General features: G+C 37.0%; 1 protein-coding gene across 3 annotated transcripts in view; it reads left to right on the forward strand.

The window, feature by feature from the left end:
• The window catches only part of OLFM3 (olfactomedin 3), a 54,517-nt gene that overhangs the window by 5,859 nt on the left and 28,258 nt on the right, over window positions 1-20,400 (forward strand). The window contains exon 1 of one of the 3 annotated variants that reach the window (XM_030455133.1): window positions 20,048-20,135. The exons of the other annotated variants lie outside the window; for them this stretch is intronic. The gene's annotated coding sequence lies outside the window, so the exon portion shown is untranslated. Of the gene's footprint in view, window positions 1-20,047; window positions 20,136-20,400 lie in introns of those variants that run through there. 3 annotated transcript variants of the gene reach the window in all.

The raw sequence follows: 20,400 nt of genomic DNA on the forward strand, positions 1-20,400 counted from the left end.
GAAATTAATAAAATATTGCAGTTTTAACAATTCTGATTATGTCACATTATTATGTCATTATCTGCAGGACACCCATCCACCACTGATGGCCACTTGATACCTCTCACTGTCAGAAATAAAGGAGATTCCCTCATTTCAAGATGCATTAATCAAAACAGTTGTTCATTCAAGAGAACATTTGTTCATTAACTTAAGATTCATATTACAATAACTAGGTGCTCGTGAAGCCTAAGCAAAGACAATGCTGGGATTATTTATTATGTATTATTTCTTAACGATATTCACAGTGCAGTGTAAAGGACTGTGTCCTAAAAAAAAAAATAAAAAACCCAACAGCATTATTTCCCGGAATCAGTGATACTTTACTGGAAGTATTTTTGACCAGGGACTCAAGTCATAAAGATATCATCATTTATTAGAATGCTTGAAACTATTTCAAAAACACTGCTATTTTTATTGTCATGGTTTTATTCCTGCCATCAAAGGTTTGTAAGTCAAGTCTTGGTTTTTTTGGGAATTGGAGAGTCTATATTTCTATCTCAAAGAGACACCAAGACACCAGAATGCTAACTAACAAGGCCCTCTACATGGATTATTTTATACCCATTTGTAAAGCCATCTAATTGGGAATAGTATTAAAAGTTTCTTTTAATAAAAAGGAAAATAACTTGTGCGTAAGACAAACAAAAGTTAGTACCATTGATAAATGGCTCTAAATGATAGCTAGCTCTGTGTTGGCTAAAACTAAATGATTAGTCTTCATCTTTACTGGCCATCTTCCCAAAACAGTTTCCTAATAACTTATTATCTTAGAGGACTACGAACACCACAAAATATGTGTGTTTAGGAAACACAGAACACAAAATGAGAGTGATACAAGCAGTTAACACTGAGGAGGTAACTGCATTAGTGGATACAGGAGTATACGCAGCAATTTGCTTGCTTAAAATTTCATGGTTTCATAAAAATATGTTATCAATCCCCCATGAGGACCAGCTTTAACCACAAGCAAGGAGTATGGTCTCCTGCATTTTTGTCTTTTCAAAGCCTCAAGTCCTGTTCTGACTATAACCTAAAGCCTCATCCTGCTTCAGCCTCTGACTACCACAGAACAGGCAGGAATTTACAGACTTCTAGACACCTCCTTGGACCCCAACACAAATTTTCCAAGCACTCTTACTTTTCTATCGCCTTGTAATTGATATGATGATAGGAAAATTATATGGACATACACATTTAACAAAATCAATAGTACATTCATAACACATGCAATTAAACTAGATATGCAAAATGTACCTGAAAGGCATTTGTGCAAACCTGAAGCTGTATTTTACACTACATCACACAAAAAATTAAAGTTTCTAGCCTTACAAAAGTCCCTCATGACCCATAAAACAACTGAAACCAGGAACAAAGAATAAGAGGAGTTCCTCTAAGGTAGGAAGGCCTGTAAATAGTGAGATTGGACATATCTTTATCCCTCTACTGAATTATTCACATAAAACTTCCAGATGCCATGTATTTCTACATTCTGTGATATTACCGGTTTACTTATTTAAACCTGTCATTTGTGACTGGTAAAAGATCGAATAGCTAGTTTGCATTCTAATCCTTTTTAATAAGATGTTTTTAAAAATTATTTTTAATGACCTTCTGCTACACTAGTCCTGCAGACACAACTAAAATAAATAGTTCTGTATTAGCAGATGGTACAGCATTAGGTGTCTACTTTGTTTTCCTTCCATAGCTTCTGTTATGATCAGAAATCTCTGCAGCACAATTCAGGAAGTTCAAATTTCTATGCTGTAGTTATCATCTTCGCTGATCTTTGTCCTCTGGACTTGCTTGCTCATAAAATTGCTTACATATTCTGTTGAAGTCAGCAACTGTGTCTTCACTGCAGTGAAAGAGTTAAATCACTGTATCCAAAGCTTGAGATAGTGGCCTTACATTTACATGCCATGCCCTAATGGCATTAAAGGATTGCTGTTGTCCTTACCTAGAGTAAATGTTGCTGTTACAGTTCTTTGAGATGTTTAGAGTTTCTTTCAGTTTAAACAGCTTTTAAATATTTCCCAGCACCACAGCTAGGACATTCATTCAGGTGTCTCTTTGCATTTTGGTTAGTACTGCAACTGTGTCCAATGCATTTGAATCATATGTACTAAGTATTAGAAAACACAGAGAACCACTGCATAATTTTGATCATAAACTGTTCATAATGTTTCAGAAAATGTACTTTTAAGGCGAATTTCATCATCCAGAAAAAAATTAAAACTATATATATAGGTTAAGGCTGGTTACATCATGGAGTCCACCTCCATGCAAGGGACAGAGCAGTGTAGGTGAAAGAGACCTGGGGGTCCTGGTTGACAAAAAGATGACCATGAGCCAGCAATGTGCCCTTGTGGCCAAGAAGGCCAATGGCATCCTGGGGTGCATTAGAAAGGGTGTGGTTAGTAGGTCAAGAGAGGTTCTCCTCCCCCTCTATTCTGCATTGGTGAGGCCGCACCTGGAGTATTGTGTCCAGTTCTGGGCCCCTCAGTTCAAGAAGGACAGGGAAGTGCTTGAAAGAGTCCAGCGCAGAGCTACTAAGATGATTAAGGGAGTGGAACATCTCCCTTATGAGGAAAGGCTGAGGGAGCTGGGTCTCTTTAGTTTGGAGAAAAGGAGACTGAGGGGTGACCTCATCAATGTTTTCAAATATGTAAGGGGTGAGTGTCAGGGAGATGGAGTTAGGCTCTTCTCAGTAGTGACCAGTGATAGGACAAGGGGTAATGGATGTAAATTGGAGCATAGGAGGTTCAAGTTGAATATTCGAAAAAATTTTTTTACTGTAAGGGTGACAGAGCCCTGGAACAGGCTACCCAGGGAGGTTGTGGAATCTCCTTCACTGGAGACATTCAAAACCCGTCTGGACACGTTCCTATGTGATGCAGGTGGCCCTGCTCTGGCAGGGGGGGTTGGACTAGATGATCTCTCGAGGTCCCTTCCAACCCCTAGGATTCTGTGATTCTGTGATTCTGTGATTCTGTGACCTAACTAGTTCATGTTTTCTAATATGGTTCCACAAATCATGTTCTATACAGATAGTAATAATGATGGGTAAAAAATTGGAAAAAAAATTCCTCATAAACTCCAGTTAAACAGAAACAAGGTTGTTTTTTCTCTTTTGAGATTTTTCCCAAACCACTTGCAACTAAATACTGCCTAATATTACTTTCCTCTTCTCATTAGTATTCTTGGACACGTACTATTTGCATTTTATGATTTTTTTTCAGTTTTAATAGCTTCTAACACTTTTTTTATGCATTGCAATAAATTTCAACTGCAGTTCTAGAGACTTAACTGTATCATGTCATCATTAGCTTCCCAAACATTTGCATTGCATAAACTAGTAAATGTGGTATCTTTCTTCTCTTTTTGCATCCTTTGCAGAAAATATGGTATTGTTAGCTAATTTCCTACCAAAGTCATCTCTTTTCTTCTCCTTTCAAAATGCTAGTTGTTATTCTGTACTTGAACACTCCTTGTTTGTAGTCTTGGAATGGTGTCTGACTAGCCATGTTCCTTACTGATCCCCTTAAACTGCTAGGCATTTGCTGTTGCCATATTTAGCTGTCTTTAGAGGATGGCTTTTTCCAGGAATCTTTTCAATAAGAGATTTGTTAAGTTTTGACAGATTCCTCCAATCTCCCCCATAGCACTTCATATGCTGAATTTTGTTATTTCTATTATTGCTTTTAATAATAATTTAAACCAAATCCTCCGTGCTAAAATTAAGTGTATTTCAAGCTGAATGCACTGTTAACCTAAGGAAAGTGTCCCATTACAAGAATTCACAAGATTGTGTTTCTCTGCATCATATATATTCACGTTTACTAAAAAGTCCATAACGGACAGATCTAGGAAGTTCATTGGACTGAAAAGACTTTCAGCTATTCTTCCAAGAGTATATATGCAAATTCTAGAACAGTTACTGCAAATAGTATCCGTTCAACTAAAATGCTTCATGACAGGCATTTGGGGGGGGGGGGAGAAATAAAAAAGAGAGAGGAAAACAAAACAAAACAAACACACCACTGCCTCAGGGTACCCTATTTTTATATATTGGTTGTTATCAAGAGGCCATTTTTTAACAGGAGTTTTTTTGGACAAAGAATTCACTGTAGGAGAAAGTAATGATCAGCACATCTACTACAATCAATTTAAACACTAGGTTGGCATTTCTTAATTGATCTATTTGGTTACTTGAATTTTCTTTTAAAAATTACCCAGTCAGAAAATTCACATTTGGAAATCAGGTCTTTTACGTTAGAGTCTTTGCTTCTTCCTCTGGACTATTTAATTCAGAGCATTTTCAAATCAGCCACACCTTGTTAGAGACATCATCACATTAAACACATCCTCCCAATTTCCAGGCAGTAAGGCTTTGCATTTTGCCTGATAAAATGACAAGTGTAAGTGAGTGTAAGTGAGTGCATGGTGTTACAAATCTACCTGAAGATTAACTAATTGGCTAAAAGACCAAAGATAATACTGGAGGTAATGGGAACGTCCAGTTCTGTTCAACATCTTTATCAATGAGCTTGATGATCAGACAAAGTGTTGCAGCAGGCTTGCTGATGACACAAAACTGGGTGTAGTGGCTGATACCCCAGAAGGCTGTGCTGCCATTCAGAGACACCTAGATAGACTGGAGAGTTGGACAGGGAGAAATTTAATGACATACAGCAAGGGCAAGTGTAAAGTCTTGAATCTGGGAAAGAACACCCCAGGTACCAGTATAGGTTGGGGACTGAGCTGTTGGGAAAGGGACTTGGGGGTGCTAGTGGATGGAAGGCTGACCATGAGCCAACAATGTGCCCTTGTGGCCAAGAATGCCAATGGCATCCTGGGATGCATTAGAAGTCAAGAAACATTCTCTTCCCCTTCTACTCTGCCCTAGTGAGGCCACATCTGGAATATTGTGTCCAGTTCTGGATCTCTCAGTTCCAGAAGGACCAGGAACTGCTTGAAAGATTCCAGCAAAGAGCCCCCCAGATGATTAAGGGAGTGGAACATCTCCCTTATGAAGCAAGGCTGAGGGAGCAGAGTCTCTTCAGCTTAGAGGAGAACGACAGGTGATCTCATTAATGTTTATAAATATGTAAAGGGCAAGTTCCAGGAGGATGGAGCCAGGCTGTTTTAAGTTATGCCCAATGACAGGTCAAGGGGCAATGAGTACAAGCTTCAGCATAGGAAGTTCCACATAAAGATAAGGAAAAACTTTTTCACTGTGAGGGTGACAGAGCACTGGAAGAGGCTGCCTAGGGCAGGGAAGTGGCGGGGGAGACTCAATGATCTTTCAATGTCCCTTCCAATTCTTAAATTTCTGTGATTCTGTGATTCAGAAGAAACCCTTAAATGCCTAACAGTGGATACAGGCTATGCTATGCTGCCTTTAAAACATTACTTCCATCTGCAATTCAAAACTACATTCTAGACCATCTGCACTGTTTAACTTGAGGCATGCCAGAGGAAAACCTTTCCAGAAAACCATTGTACCATCAGGTACACTCAGTTGTAGTTCATATGGACATCTCCATAACCGGTCAGTTCAGGTGTAGCACAGAGCGAGCCATACAGGCATAAGAACAACTGCATATTTGTATATATATAGGTCAACATGCTTATGCCCATCAAAGAGCATCTCTTACTGAGTAAGCACAGCAATGTATGATGCCAATGAAGAAAGTGAGGATGAAAAAGATTAAATGATTCAATATTTGTCTGTCTTAATGTGCTGTTCTCGGAAGATAGAAAAGAGAATAGAAATAAAGTCTTCCGCAAATAGTAATTCCAATTTTTAAAGAAGCTTACGTTATAAATTTTTGTTCCTAGGGAGCAAAATTGATGGCACAGAAGAATGTTAGGTGAATATTTTAATATATTTTTGAGCATGAGTTTATAATTTGTACTTGCATTTGTACAGGATAACAAATTTTGCCTCCTCATTTGAGAAAAAAACCATATATTTTATTGATAAATGCAAAGTAGCTCAAATTTTAGCATTCAATTTTGTGAATTATTCACAAAAGTATTATACACAGCAAGAACTATTTATAGAAATGTTGCTGAAAATAGTACTCCGTCTGCAGACTGATCCTAGTAAAAGAAGCAGCTAATTTTTTAAAACTGTTCAGATCAAATTATCTGCCCAGCCTTATTGCTGCATATACAGTGCAGTCTATTTTTAACTATGAGATGGGGCTTTCAGCACTTCCCAGAAGAGCATGATACAGCCTAGCACATTATGTTGCTGCAATTTTTTTCCCCAGTTCTTCTTACTCAGATTCAGTGCTTACTGTTATAAAACCACACAGAATTATGTAATGCTTGCAAAGGAAATATCTGTTTTCCTGATTACTGGAGAGGAGAAATATTTACTTCTGTTGTACTTTCTAAAAAGTAAATCCATACAGTTATGAAAAATTGGTGAAAATGGGCAAGGGATGTCTGATTCATTGTATAGACCCAAGGACAGGAAGGGAAAGAATGAGATCTGTCACTGAAGCCTTACAGAAGAATATTAAGTACAATTCAATAGCAGGTAACAGTAAAGGACTAAGAGATGATTGATTTTCCTTCTACATGTGTCTGAGAAATGTGTCAGCAAACAAAGCAAGGACTAAGGTACTGTAAGTATAAATAGAATCCCACACAACATGATTTACAGCTGCTCCTGGGTTTTATCACTCTTTAGCTAGCCATCAGACCCAAGTAGTTTTCAACAAAGAATAAAGCTCTTTCCTTCTAGTTTTATAGAGTCTTACAAAAAAATTAACTAGAGGTTAAAAATTTACAAAATTTTTAACAGAATTAAGGAGAGGTTCTCAGATGGGTGAGGCTTAGTCAGGAGCTGGACCCATGCTAACACTAAAGAGAAGACTCTGCAAGGGAATTGTCAATTGCACTTTCTCCTCTGCTTGAAAGATTTTCTTTAACAAAGTCATGCTGCTATTGGCTCCATTTTCATCATTTGCTAAGTGAAAGTGCTGCATAAATATTTTATTCTTGTAAGATCTTAATAGTCAGATAAATGAACATACACTTACGTCACTTTTTTACAGGTTGCTCTGAGTTGACCAAGCATGTATAAAGATTTCTGTTTTCCTCCAGACAGTAAACAGGATTCTTTTGCTTTGGAAAGAATAGCTTACCCTGGGTGTTTTCATTCTATTTATTTGGAGAAGCAATGAGCAAAAGCAATGTCCAGATAACAAAATTCTTAAACATCCCTTAAACTAGGGTAAACAAGGTAGTGTTCTGAAGACAGTAATTTCAGGTTTACTCCTCTATATGAAAAGACATATTGGGAGCTCAGTACTTTTGGAGAAGACAGCTAAACTAGCATAATAGCACCTTTAGATAAGCTCAGAGTTACATTTCATACATGAAAGGCCTATGGAGCTAATAATTGTACTTGGTAGGATTCTGCTCATCATTTTTCTATTGGCTGTCATGAAGATGCTGTTTCATTATTTGCTAACACCAGGACTGGAAATCTACAAAACATGAATACGATAGTTTTGAATTAATGTCTTTTGTAGCTCAATTTTCAGAGACTATTTTGAGAACAGTGTAGTATCAGAGTGTGAAAAACAGAGTGGTACTATTATTTCTATTTTTTACTGTGTCCAGTTCTGGGCCCCTCAGTTTAAGAAGGATGTAGAGGTCCTGGAACAGGTCCAAAGGAGGGCAACCAGTCTGGTGAAGGGACTTGAGCACAGGCCCTATGAGGAGAGGCTGAGAGAGCTGGGGCTGTTCAGCCTGAAGAAGAGGAGGCTCAGGGGAGACCTCATTGCTGTCTACAACTACCTGAAAGGAGGCTGTAGCGAGGTGGGAACTGGACTCTTTTCACAGACGACCTTCAACAAGACAAGAGGACACAGTCTTAAGTTGTGCCAGGGGAGGTTTAGGTTAGATATTAGAAAGAATTTCTTCACGGAGAGGGTGATTAGGCTATGGAATGGACTGCCCGGTGAGGTGGTAGATTCTCCGTCCCTGGAGACATTTAAAAAAAGACTGGATGTGGCACTCAGTGCCATGGTCTAGCAACTGCTCCGGTGGGTCAAGGGTTGGACTAGATGATCTCTGAGGTCCCTTCCAACCCGGCTAATTCTATGATTCTATGATTCTTTTACACAGTGACACACAATTTCTTCTACCATGTGCACTTGCAACCAAGTAATTACATTTGCTGAGCAGACAATATGGAGCAAAATCCTTAATCTTTACCCTGAGTAAGAATTTAGGGATTTAGCTCTACATATTGATTGTTTCATATCTGTGATCATCTTTACCATGTTTAATGGTGAGATGGTATGTTGTTACCTAGTGTTCAATATTTCTTCTCATAACCCAGAAGTGCATTTATGAGGTGTTGCCTCACACATGCTCGTGTTATCCTTGCCTTGTGAAGTAGTGCATAGATATGTTACTGAGAGTCATACAGAAGGTATACTTACATATACAGTATATCTTTTTTATACCAAACCTATGTCTTAGGGGCTTACTTTCATTGCAGGAGTTGTTTTGTATCCATGACAAGAATACACACTATTTATATGGTACGGGAGGTATAAGGATTTTAGAAATTTTTTTTTCTTGACTGGACCAGCTATCTTAAAATCCCATGGCAACTGTAGATTGAAGTCTGTCTGAATTAAAAATTGTTATTATTACCAAAATAAAATTAAGGAGCATGTTGAATGACGACAAAATGTTGTCAGTTCAGTGAGATTTGAAAAAAACAGTTCGGTCAGATTTGTTTTGGACTTAAACACTTAATGTATTTCTGTGAAGTAAAATTTGGTTGAATGAAGGACCTAAGCTTGGATAGCCTGCAATTAACACATATAAAGTTTTTTGGAGTCACCCTGAGAAACTCCAGTTGCACTTGGCAGATGGCTGACCAAATGCACTGCTGGAACAGCCTCCACCTCCATGGAGTTTCAACCACAAGAAACCCTCACTGTAAAATTAGTCTGCTCTTTACTGACCAAACCTGAAAAGATGAAAGTGCAGTAGAATTACTTATGAAGTGACACAAATTGATCCCCTGTCCTTAATTCAAATTATCTTCCAAACCCAGCTTTTCTACTGTGTAAACTACAATTCATTTCCAGATGATTTAAGACCATTTTTCCTCTCTTAATATGATTAAGCCTTTGGAAACTATATAGGTTGTCTACCTCCAAATTATGCCCTGAGGATGCATTTCTTAATGAGCTTTAGATTATTTTACTGTTACATGAACAGCACATCCAAAGAATTTTTTCCCTCTTTCCTCCCAAAGATGTTAACTATTGCTATTAATACAAGAAAGTATTTACTATTCTTGTCACAGTGCCTCGTTTGCAGTGGCAGATACTGTGGGAAGAGAGAAGGCAAGCCTCCATCCATTTTTATACTACTCTCTGCCCAGAAATTCTGTGTAACTATGGGGGAAGAACAAAAGAACATGACTCATTCTTCCTTAGTTTCCTCAGCAGTCACACAGCTGATTTCACAATATAATGCTAAGTTGATAGTGCTTCCAGCATTTACCAAAATAGGTAAGAGAATGCTGTTTGTATGTCTGACTTCAAATTATTAGATTTCAGAAACATATGCCTTTGTATCAACTGGATAAGTATTCCATTCTTATTCCACCCCTGTTTACTAAAGAAATAATGTAGAAAAAATATTTGTAAAGGGACACGGGAGGGACCCTTCCTTTGTTTCCTCTGACACTTGCTTGGCATTTATATAATTTCAGTTTGGCAGAAGTACACTGCAGCTGTACATTAGTCTGTTATGAACTATGATTTTGGTTTAGGTTTTATTGTTAAGACTCCTTTGTTTTGCTAAGTTATTTCTAATCCATATGAGTAACATGAACTTGAAAGCTACATTAACCTTCCTTATGCCATCTGCAGTTCATAGTTTGAGTTCACATCCAAACACAGAGAGAAGACAACTGAGAAACATTGTCTTAAAGACACTGTTTAACATCTTTGTCAGCAACACAGACAGTAGAAATGAGTGCACCCTCAGTAAGTTTGCTGATGATACCAAACTGTATGGTGAGGTTGACATGCTGGAGGCAAGGGGTGCCATCCAGAGGGACCTTGATAGGCTTGAGAGCTGGGCTTGTGCAAATTGCTTGAAGTGCAACAAGGCCAAGTGCAAGGTTCTTCACCAGGGCCTAGGCAATCTGAAATACAAATACAGGTTGGGAGGATAAAGGACTGAAAACTGTTCTGAGGAAAAGGACTCAGGGTTCATGATTGATGAGAAGCTCAACATGAGCTAGCAGTGTGCTCTTGCAGCCCAGAAAGCCAACTGAGATTAGACATTAGGAGAAAACTCTTTACTATGAGAGTGGTGAGAGACTGGAATGGATAAACTGTGGAGGCCCCTTTCCCTGGAAGTGTTCAGGGCCAGGCTGGATGGAGCTTTAAGCAACCGTATCTAGTGGGAAGTGTTCCTGTCCATGCAGGGGGGTTGGAACTAGATGTTTTTTAAGGTCCCCTCCAACCCAGACCCTTCTATGATTCTATGAACAGGTGAAAAATTTATCAAACTACTGATTTAAAGAGAGGCTTAGAGGGACAGCTAGCTTAGCTGTACTAAGACAGCACAGTTGTTCTATTTGACTGGTTCTAGTATTCCAGAGCCTAGTCTATAGTTTCTGACTTAATTTTGTGTCTTGGTTTCTTGTCAGCTGGGTCAGAAGAGATTGCTTTCTGTCACTCTGCTGCACTCTAAGAACATAGCTCAGTTTAACAGTCTTTTGAGGGGTTTTCTTCTCTCATTTGTCTCATATGAAAAGAATACTCTCAGGTACTTCTGAAATTCTTTACAGTTCACTCCCTTGACCCAGAAACAAATCTTGTGCTCCCTAAAAAAGTTGTAGTATAGTTTCCTCAATTTTAAGTGTTCTTTTCAATTCCTGTGAGTAACCAGTAACTTACTTCAAGAGCAGTGACAGAACGCATCTTCACTTTCTTGTGCATATTCCTGTACTTACAGATCTGTATCAACAGCAGGAAAAAATCAGTGCTGAAATAACAATTAGTGTTTCCATAAAGTGAAATATTTTCTAATTTCAGTGATTAAATCATCAACTTGTAGCTGGAAATTCTCCCTAGTGGTTGATTGAAATGAAAGACATTTCACTGGGTGCTAATCATAGGAATTTTTGTTCACATGCATGCCTTTGTGTTCTGGTATAACTAAATATGACTTAGGTAGCATGATTAATTCATGCATGGATCTAAATCATAAAAAAAGTATCAGTGTGTAAAAGATTTTTTAGTGATACGTGCACACTCTTTTACTATTGATAAGGAACTCAGGAGAAAAAGTAACACACCAGTCCTTTTCCTTTAAAACTGTATCTTGGTGCTAACGCATTGCATTTCTACTGCAGTTTCCTACAGACTACAGGTTCGCCTTTCAGGAACAGCTGACACGTAGCCAGCCAAAGACCAGAGAAGAGGAGCTAACATGATCATCAGTTGCAGCATTGCAGTCTTGGAGTTGCTAGGAGAACCTGCTCACTATAATGTAAATCAGAGCTGACTGATGCCTGGGATGCCAAAAAGGGATTGTCTCAGAGGTCCAGGAAGACAGTGAGCAAGACAGTCGTATAACCCAGAGATCTCTTTATGCTGAGACACCCTTTCTCAGCCAGCACAGGACAACTAGAGAGTTCCAGAGCATACTAATAGAAAGTCTCTGTTACTTGAATTATGTCAGCCTCAGTTCTTGATCTTCTTTTCTTACTCTCCCTGTGAAAAAGCTCAGTTTACAACTACAGGTCTGGTACATTGTTAGCATATTATCTAGTAGGAACACCATGCTAGAATGAGGGAAAATTTTATTGAAAGGGCCATCATAGAATAAGGAATAAAGAATATTAACTGATTCAGCTTTCCACAATAATGTTCCAAACTGCAGTAAGCCCAACTCAGAAGGCTTAAACTACAGTGTAATTATAGTTTGAGAACAGCCTTAAATTCTTCATAATTACGAAGGCCTGACTTCATGCAGTAACATAACCATCTGTATAGAATGCTGGAAGGCTTTTAGCCCCAGTGGTTACATTCATAATGCACAGAACAGTGGGCTATGTTATAGCTACACAGCAGTTCATGTGCCTTTGGCACAAGTAATGAGTTTAAATAACACGGAATTTATTGTCTGTCCTTCAATATGTAATAAGCCACATTGTGCTTTAGTGGTGCTTTTCTTTCCAATTGTAAACCTTTTCAGTTTCTGTTTCATTTTTAAAGAGTCTCGGTAATGGTCATGCATTTATTTTCTCTACAGATCTCTAATATTCAAATTTTTTTAATTTTTTCACAGGCTGTAGGGCCTGTTATCTCCTTTTCTAGTTGGTAGGTTCCTGGAGAATTGTTCTGTCTAATGGAACAGTACTTGTATTTTGTGGTCTGAGCCAATGTTGTTTCCAATTCATTACCTAAAGAGAAATGAAGCATCTCATGAAGTAAGCATTAGAATATGAAGTCAAAAAGTCTGTCTGCATTGCTAAGCCAAACTGGTCTTTGATATTTTCATGCCACTAAAAAGCTATTATAAATACATTCGTTTGACTGCCAAGCAAGTTAAACTACAGAGTCCATTTGTTCCCTCCTTAATGCATCTGATTTACCTCAATTTTAAGTCAAAGCAAGAGATTCTACCATTCCTGTTGGGAATCTCTCACACCTCCTGATTCCTAACCCTCACTCCCATACTCCTAACACCCCTGCCAAATCAGGAAAATGTAAACGTACAGCAACAGAGGAACATCTTCTGAGTTAAACACTAATTCTTCCAAGACCCAAAGTACAAATGGGAAGAGTAAAAATAATAAATAGCATTTATATCTAAATAGCATTTGTAACCTTTATACATTCAACCTTAATCTTTCCATCTGTATCTCTAAAGCACAGTGCAGCTGAAGTAAAAGCTGGTCTTCTGTGTAAACCAGTCTTTTTCTCTCTCCTCCACTCTGCCTCCTTGCTCTGCTGTGTTTAGGGTAGGACTATGATTCCACCTTTCAGGCTTACTGGAAGCACTCCAGTAAAGGCTTCAGAAGTCAGACATACCATACTCTGTACTCATGATCAAGCCATTGTTATTTTAAACCAGCCAAAGCAATTGTTCTTGGCCTTTTCTTTACCTCCATTTAACTTCCTGTATGTTTCAAGTTTATAAAATACATTGAGAAAGGATAGCATCACACAGATAAGCTCATTTATATATATATATATATATATATATATTATACCATGTTACATTTGGAAAGACTTATTTACAAATAAGATATTCTTTTTGTCTCTGGGGCTACTAATTAGCTCAAGGAATTTATAGCCATGACACTTCCCATACGTCTGGGAATTCATAGCAGAAATTAAAGTCATCAAGGAACACTGCTTGGGAAACTGCTTTATGTTTTGATATCTGTTTTAAACACACTACACAGTCCAAAATTTCTTTATAATCATACTATTAAGGAATCACTAGGAGAGTGCTGACTAGGAAGGCTTAGACTTCAGCAAATCTGTCTACAGACAGGTATCTCAGTACAGGTTACCCCATGCTACCAGCTTGAAGCCCCTAAAACAGTTACTTTCAAGAGATAATGGGTTAAAGCATAGGATATAGAGCATCTGGAGAAAACTCAGCATTTAGGAAAACCACATAGAGCAATAAATTAGTTAAGGAATGGAACACAGTGGCAGGGAAGAGAGATAGGAACAGGTAGTGATAGAGCTCAGCGCATTCCAGAACCAACGAGGTCGGCTTGACCCAAAGGCCTCTGCCAAGCCATGGGGGCCAAGCCAAGTACATCGGAGATTGCCCAAATTAGGAAGAAGTTCAAAAGTTTAAAGGAGGAAGACTCACGGGACGCCCCCTGCCAATGATGAAGGCAACCGGAACGACCACCAAGATGCTCCTCAAAAGAAAGGCTCCACCCTACACCCCGCCTATACCACGCCTCTATATACATATGCATGATTATGTATGTACTATGATGTAATTCTGTAATCAAAATGTATAAAAAGGCTTGCATTTGTCACGGGAATCCAGAAATCCCCTTGCGATTTCTCCGGCGCGCGTCGTTAATAAAATGCCTCCTGCCTATTTGACTCAAACCAAGTCTTTGAGGCAGTTTATTCTCGCCTTTTGGGGCAAAATTCGGCATCAAGCTGATAGTGTCAGAAAAAGCCATTTGCTAAGGGAAAAATTTGGCAATTTATACCGCTTAAGAAACCATAACCATGATTTCTGAAGAATCAAAACCATAGAAGAACTGCAGTCAGCCTCTGTGCAGCTCAGACTTGAATATTGACAATGAACAAACATGAAAGACTGCCAACAGCAAAACATTTAGTTAGATTTCAGGATAAAAGAAGAGTTCTTGAATGTCTCTAGTTGTGTGTTGAATGTCTCCAGTTAAGGCTCTGGATCATTCCTGTAGGGTGTTTTGCTTTTAGAGTATGGCTATATTCAGCATGATGTTAAACAACAAAGTATTTTTCAAATGTATTAGTTTTTCAAAAGAATTAAAGTGTCTAAGCTGGTATTTATTCTAAGCCCTTTGAGATGAGAATTCATTATTCAACTCAAATTAATCCATTCATATTACTAATAAACCACCGAATTTATGTAAAGTGACTAAACTGATGAGCTTTCTGTGGATCAAGAAGTTGTTTGCAGCCTAGGAAATAGTCCCTTTAACACATTAATATTTGATTTTGTGTCCAAGTCATTTAACAGAATCTCCCATGGTAAGTTTAATTTTATTTCACTGGAATATTTTTAACTCATTTTACTTGAAATGATAAAACATGTGTGGCCCTAACTTTCTCTACTAACCTTCCCTTTAACTCATTAAATAACTCATCTACATCATTACTACACTGAAAAATAAATCAAAAATCCCACAGTCCTGAGAAGATTTTAAATTAATAATGTGAGCAAAGGTAATCTATTCAAAACAAAAGAATTGTGATATTCTTGTGGAAATCATGCAAGTCACACTTTGCTTATAAACTGATTTTGATTTTTTTACTATAATGAGCAAAAAAAAAAACTATTTGCAAAGTGGCTGTCATTTAATTAAGTTACTTAGCTGTTTATTATTATTTCATTATTAATTAAGTATTTAGCAATTTTTTTTAATACTTCACTCAAATTCTTCCTGAAAAATTGGTATAAATTCACATTGGGCTTTGCTGAAGTGCCCTCCAGGAAATTATTTGTATTAGCTTTAAACATTCATGGGATAGTAAAAGAAAAAGAGCTTCCAATGGTGATAATATAGAAAAGTATTTTTAGTTGTCTTCAGCCTCAAGTAGTCATCCCATGCACCAGATTTAACACTTGCAGAGCTCTGCTAAACAGTCTAAAATAGGAGAGAAGGTGCAACAAGCTAATTATGAGTTTATTAGGTTTTGCTTTTATCAACAAAATTATTTGTTACTGTCTATCCACTAAACAAGCTTTCTTGTTATAAGTGACTGCACGCTGCTGAAGTAGTGCACTAACTGTTTTAATTTCCTTACTCCTTTGAATCTTTCCTTTCCCTTTGACTGGAAGAAAGCTTATGAGACATAAGAACACAAGCAGCAAGAATCTAACTACAGTGACCACATGTTCAAGCTAGAGAATTTATTTTCTTTTTTTTTTTTTCCCACATTATATGCTACATTAAATAAAAAAACACCTAGTTCATGAGAATAGCCCTATGGCACCTCTTCTGCCAAAGAAAAAGAATAGGCAAATATTTTCCCTAAGCACTGCCTGAGGTGGGTTACATCTGGAATCACTTTCCGCCTTATTTGTGACAGGTTGTCTAGGTGTTATATTCGTAAGTGAACAAATAAATTATAATTTCCTATTCCATCGAAAGTGAAAAATCAATTAAAAAGTAGTATATGTGGAATGCAGGTTCTTTAGCTACCCATTTTTGACCTCAGTGATATTTTCTTCAGTATCCTATTTCTGCCAAACCACAGATCTTTAAATAATATTATATCATTTAATTCTAGTTACAAATTTAAACTAATTTCCAAGGCTAAGAGTGGTGGATCTTAGTCATTTCTTATTGTTATTCAATTGCCTTAAAACCACCAGTGCTTTAATAAATTAGCTAAGATATATCCATTTTTTGCTGTTTCATGTTAATAGTTTTTACTCTCTTGTTGCTTTTAAAAATTCAGGTATGTTCAGCACCAGAGATCTGAACCTAAAAAAATTTAGAACAGAATTTTCACTTGGTTGGGACAGACAGCTGTAAAATACAAAAAAGAACTGTATAGTTCTAATTTTTTCTGCATTACACTTAAGCAGCACAACAGAAAACCACATCCCTTAATGGGACAAGCACCTTGCTCACAACTTGTAGGTAATTTTTTTCAAATAATGAAAGAAAAGCTATGCTAACTTTTTTTATATTTCAAATACTACATATTTTTAAATACACTAGCAATCACCAACCTCCTTATATTTAGAAGTGCCTGAATAGAATCTGCATTTGATAGAGTTCTTGAATAACTTCTCTATTCTTAAAGTACTGAGTGATTCAAACAGTATTTAATAAATATAATCCTAATGTTCTTTACCCAGATCAGGACAAAAGGTAGGAAATAAAATTCCAGATATGGATAGGTCAGGTCTTTGCAAAAGACGGTTCTGTTCTAAGGCACTATCTCCAATGTTCTCAACATGGATTAAAATTTTCAGAGGAGAGCCAGATTTTTTACACAAGGATTTTCCTAGTAATATTAAATAATCCCTAATTTTCTCATCCCAAGCTACATTTTAAAATGGAATCTCTGCTTATTTAAAGCATTTTTTACCTCTTTCTTGCTCTCAAGATGCAGAAAAAGACCGTTTCGTTCCTTTAAACACACACTGCATCCCTAATGTTTTTATTAACAAAGGCATACTGGGTTTCCAGGTAAAAATTTAAGTGTTTCTGGCCACTATGAAGACCAAAGTTATGATGTCTTTGTTTGTTTATGAAAGACATTCATATGATTCATTATGCTGAATGATGATTCATAGAAATCATACAGTAAAGTATTTCCCCATGATTAAAGAAGTTCACTTTTAGCTCCAGTAATACTGACAATGTGATTTCAACACTTTTATATGATATATGAATAGTTTGTGTGCAAGAGGACTATATTTATGTACCTGGCTCTTGAATACTGCATTTAATACTATGCTACATGACTGATTTTTATTATTTTTTTTCTCCTTTTAAATTACAGAAGAGGGCACACCAGACAGCCTGGAACTTAAGCTTTCATTAAATACAAATAAGCATCTTAGATGAACTATGTAACTGGCTGTAGTTCGGTCATTTCAGTTTAAAGATACGGTGATATCAAAGAAATTAATTAAAACTTTTCCTCTGCAGATATTCAGCTCTCAACAGGACTGAGGAATATACTGATAATGCTATGTACTATTCAATATGAGGTGGAGGTCTTACTCTCATGCTTTACAATAGTCTGGATTGAAATTGCCTTTTCTTGTTTTGTGATCCTTTGAGATGAGCTCATGCATATTTTTTTAAATGATCTTTTGGGACTGAAAACACTTTTCTGGAGCTCCAGCACAAGTTGTGTGTCTGAAGATATTATTTGGCCTGATGGAAATAGTTGTGTCACTTCTTGCATCACTGCTAGCTACAGAAATGAATTACATGATTTAGTAGAAATTTTTTACTAAGTTATGCTGTCAAATGCTAACAAGAGTTAGTTACATCATTCCGTAAAATTAGTATCAAATCCTCAAAGCTATGTAAATGCTTTCATTAACCAAAAACTTGGTTCTTTTTTATCAATTAGATAAAAAGATTATCTAAAACTTCACCAGCTTTGCCTGTGTTTTTTATTCTTCACAATCACATTGCTAAGCAGTCCTTTACAGACTCACTGACTTTGTGAGTCTTAATTGGTGATTTTCTTCTAATTCAAGCTAGAAAGGAAAATCCCTGCACTGAACTTCTTGTGAACAGAAACTTTGTACTCTGGAAAGGAAATATTCACTTCTAAGCTATTCGTTGATGCCCAATTCTCACATTTCATATTCTTCTCCAGTGAGATAATAGGAATCTCTACATTTTTAATATCAATATTTTATACAGAGTATTATGACTGAACACAAGGATTAAGTGCTGGAGATGACAAAAAATAACTTTAAACTGGTGAAAAGTAATTTTTAAAATATAGGTTACAAACTGTATGGAGAGATTCCGTAAACAGAAGGCTTCTGATGTGATATCGCCTGAGTCTTCATCATTTATACTTCTCTTGTCATCTCACCAAACCCCATAAAACTACAAAATTTCATTCATCTGATAAATTGGGAATGACCTTGCCTCCTTTGGTCATAAAATGCAGCTATAAAAGAATGAGTGGAATGCTACATGATGTGTTCCATTATATTTTTAGAACTCTTTGCATTTGAAAATGCTGAAATGTGAGCCTTTGCAGGGATAAGTCATTGATCAGTTTGATGTCAGAACTTACTGTGCTGTAAAAAGCTTTGTTCTCTTTCACTGCCATAATCTGTAGTATCAGACATTCCGTCAAATGACTGCAAAGCAACACAAACTGCTGCAATCACATTCTAGAATAATTGAAAAATCAGTTGGTATTAGTCCAAGACGGTAGCTTTCTAACTCAGAGGACAGAATTCAATGCCTATTTTAGAGAAACAGGAAAACCTGAGTAAAGAATAACTGATTCCAGGGTGAAAAATCATAAGCATTGAAATCAACCCTGAAGTATCATGCAAGCCACACAGCTAGAATATGAACAAATTTAGACTCTCCAGCTTTTATTTTCTACAAATTTCAAGAAATATTCTACATTTATCTCAGTGTTTACATTGGGTCACAATTTTCTGCACCAATTTCTATGAGGACTTTCAACGTACACGACTCTTTTTCTCATCAAAAAGGAACATGGCCTCTCCTGAACTGCTAACTATTGGCATTTATGGATTTGTCTAAGCATTTTGCTAATACTAAGACTCTGCCAAGTGGTATATCAATCATAAATAAGTCAAATTCCTGGTAGAAGTGGAAAAATAAAAGTCTGAACACAAAATACTTCCTTCAAAACAATGTGAATATCTGTGGTGGTTCAACACAATTGCTGAGCCTAGGATTCTGGAAAATCATAAGATGTCTCAATACGGTAGCCTTATTTGTCCCCCAAAAGAGGCAGCTTCCAGTACTAAAAATATTACCAGTTTAGGATTTTGTTAATTCTCAAGGATATCAGCTCTCACACAATAAGCAGTATTCCCAAGGTGGCAGAATTCACATGCTGAGGATGGGCACACAAGTGTGACTGCCACTGTCCCATGCATAAATCATAAATTTATAAAAAGGTGCTCTGGATTGTCAGTCTTCTAGGTGTTTGGTTTTGGGTTTGGTTTTTTTTTTTGGTTGGTTGGTTGGTTGGTTGGGTTTTTTTGTTATATTTAAGTGACAAGAGAGGAGCAAAGAGGCAACAATCTCTAATATCTCACTACTAAGTATGTATCAGTGCTTATAAATCCATTTTCCCCCCTCTCTCCCTCCCTGAAGCTTTCTTTTCCTTTCTCTGACTAGTTTTACAAAACTATGATAAACTTCTCATGTTCAAACTAGCTTTCCTAATCTTATTTCTCACATATATGCAGAAATTTCAATCATGCATGTAAAACTTACAGAACTGGCATTTTAATACTTCAGGAAGAGCACTGAACTTCACAGTATCTGGGACGCATCTGTGGTTTTTCATATTTACCTCTGGGTTTGTTTGCTGCTGTGCATTAAAGAAGTGCATTGCTCACAGTGCACAGTTGCTTCAGACAACAGCACCAATTCAAAAAATTTCTCTTTTCATTCATTAGGGGCTGGGAGCAGAGCACTGAACCTTCAAAAGTGACACCCAAATTCCTCATCCATGAAAAGCTTCGGTTCCTATTAGCATTCGGTCCCCAGAAGCCCTGCAGATGGCAGCACCCATGCCTCAGAGGATAATTTCAGTGAGGGGGGAAAAAAAAAGACCGAAATAGACATAAACAGGGTAAAGGGCATGCTATGTAAAAAGGAGTTATTGAATCCTTCAAAGTGAAATATCTTGTAAAAATTCTGTTTTGTAAAATAGAAAATAAAAAATATGGTTAGAGGGATGATGTCATAATTTTAATGAGGTCAGTAAGATACATGGTATTATTTTTCTACAAGTAACATCATTTTCATACATCTGCAGATAATTTTTTTTTTCTTCTCAGTATTATTCAAATAAGAAACTATATAGATTGTGCAGCCTTATTTAAACATAAATTTAT

The sequence above is a fragment of the Calypte anna genome, chromosome 8 (assembly GCF_003957555.1).
Source record: "Calypte anna isolate BGI_N300 chromosome 8, bCalAnn1_v1.p, whole genome shotgun sequence".
NCBI classification, from domain to species: Eukaryota; Metazoa; Chordata; class Aves; order Apodiformes; family Trochilidae; genus Calypte; species Calypte anna.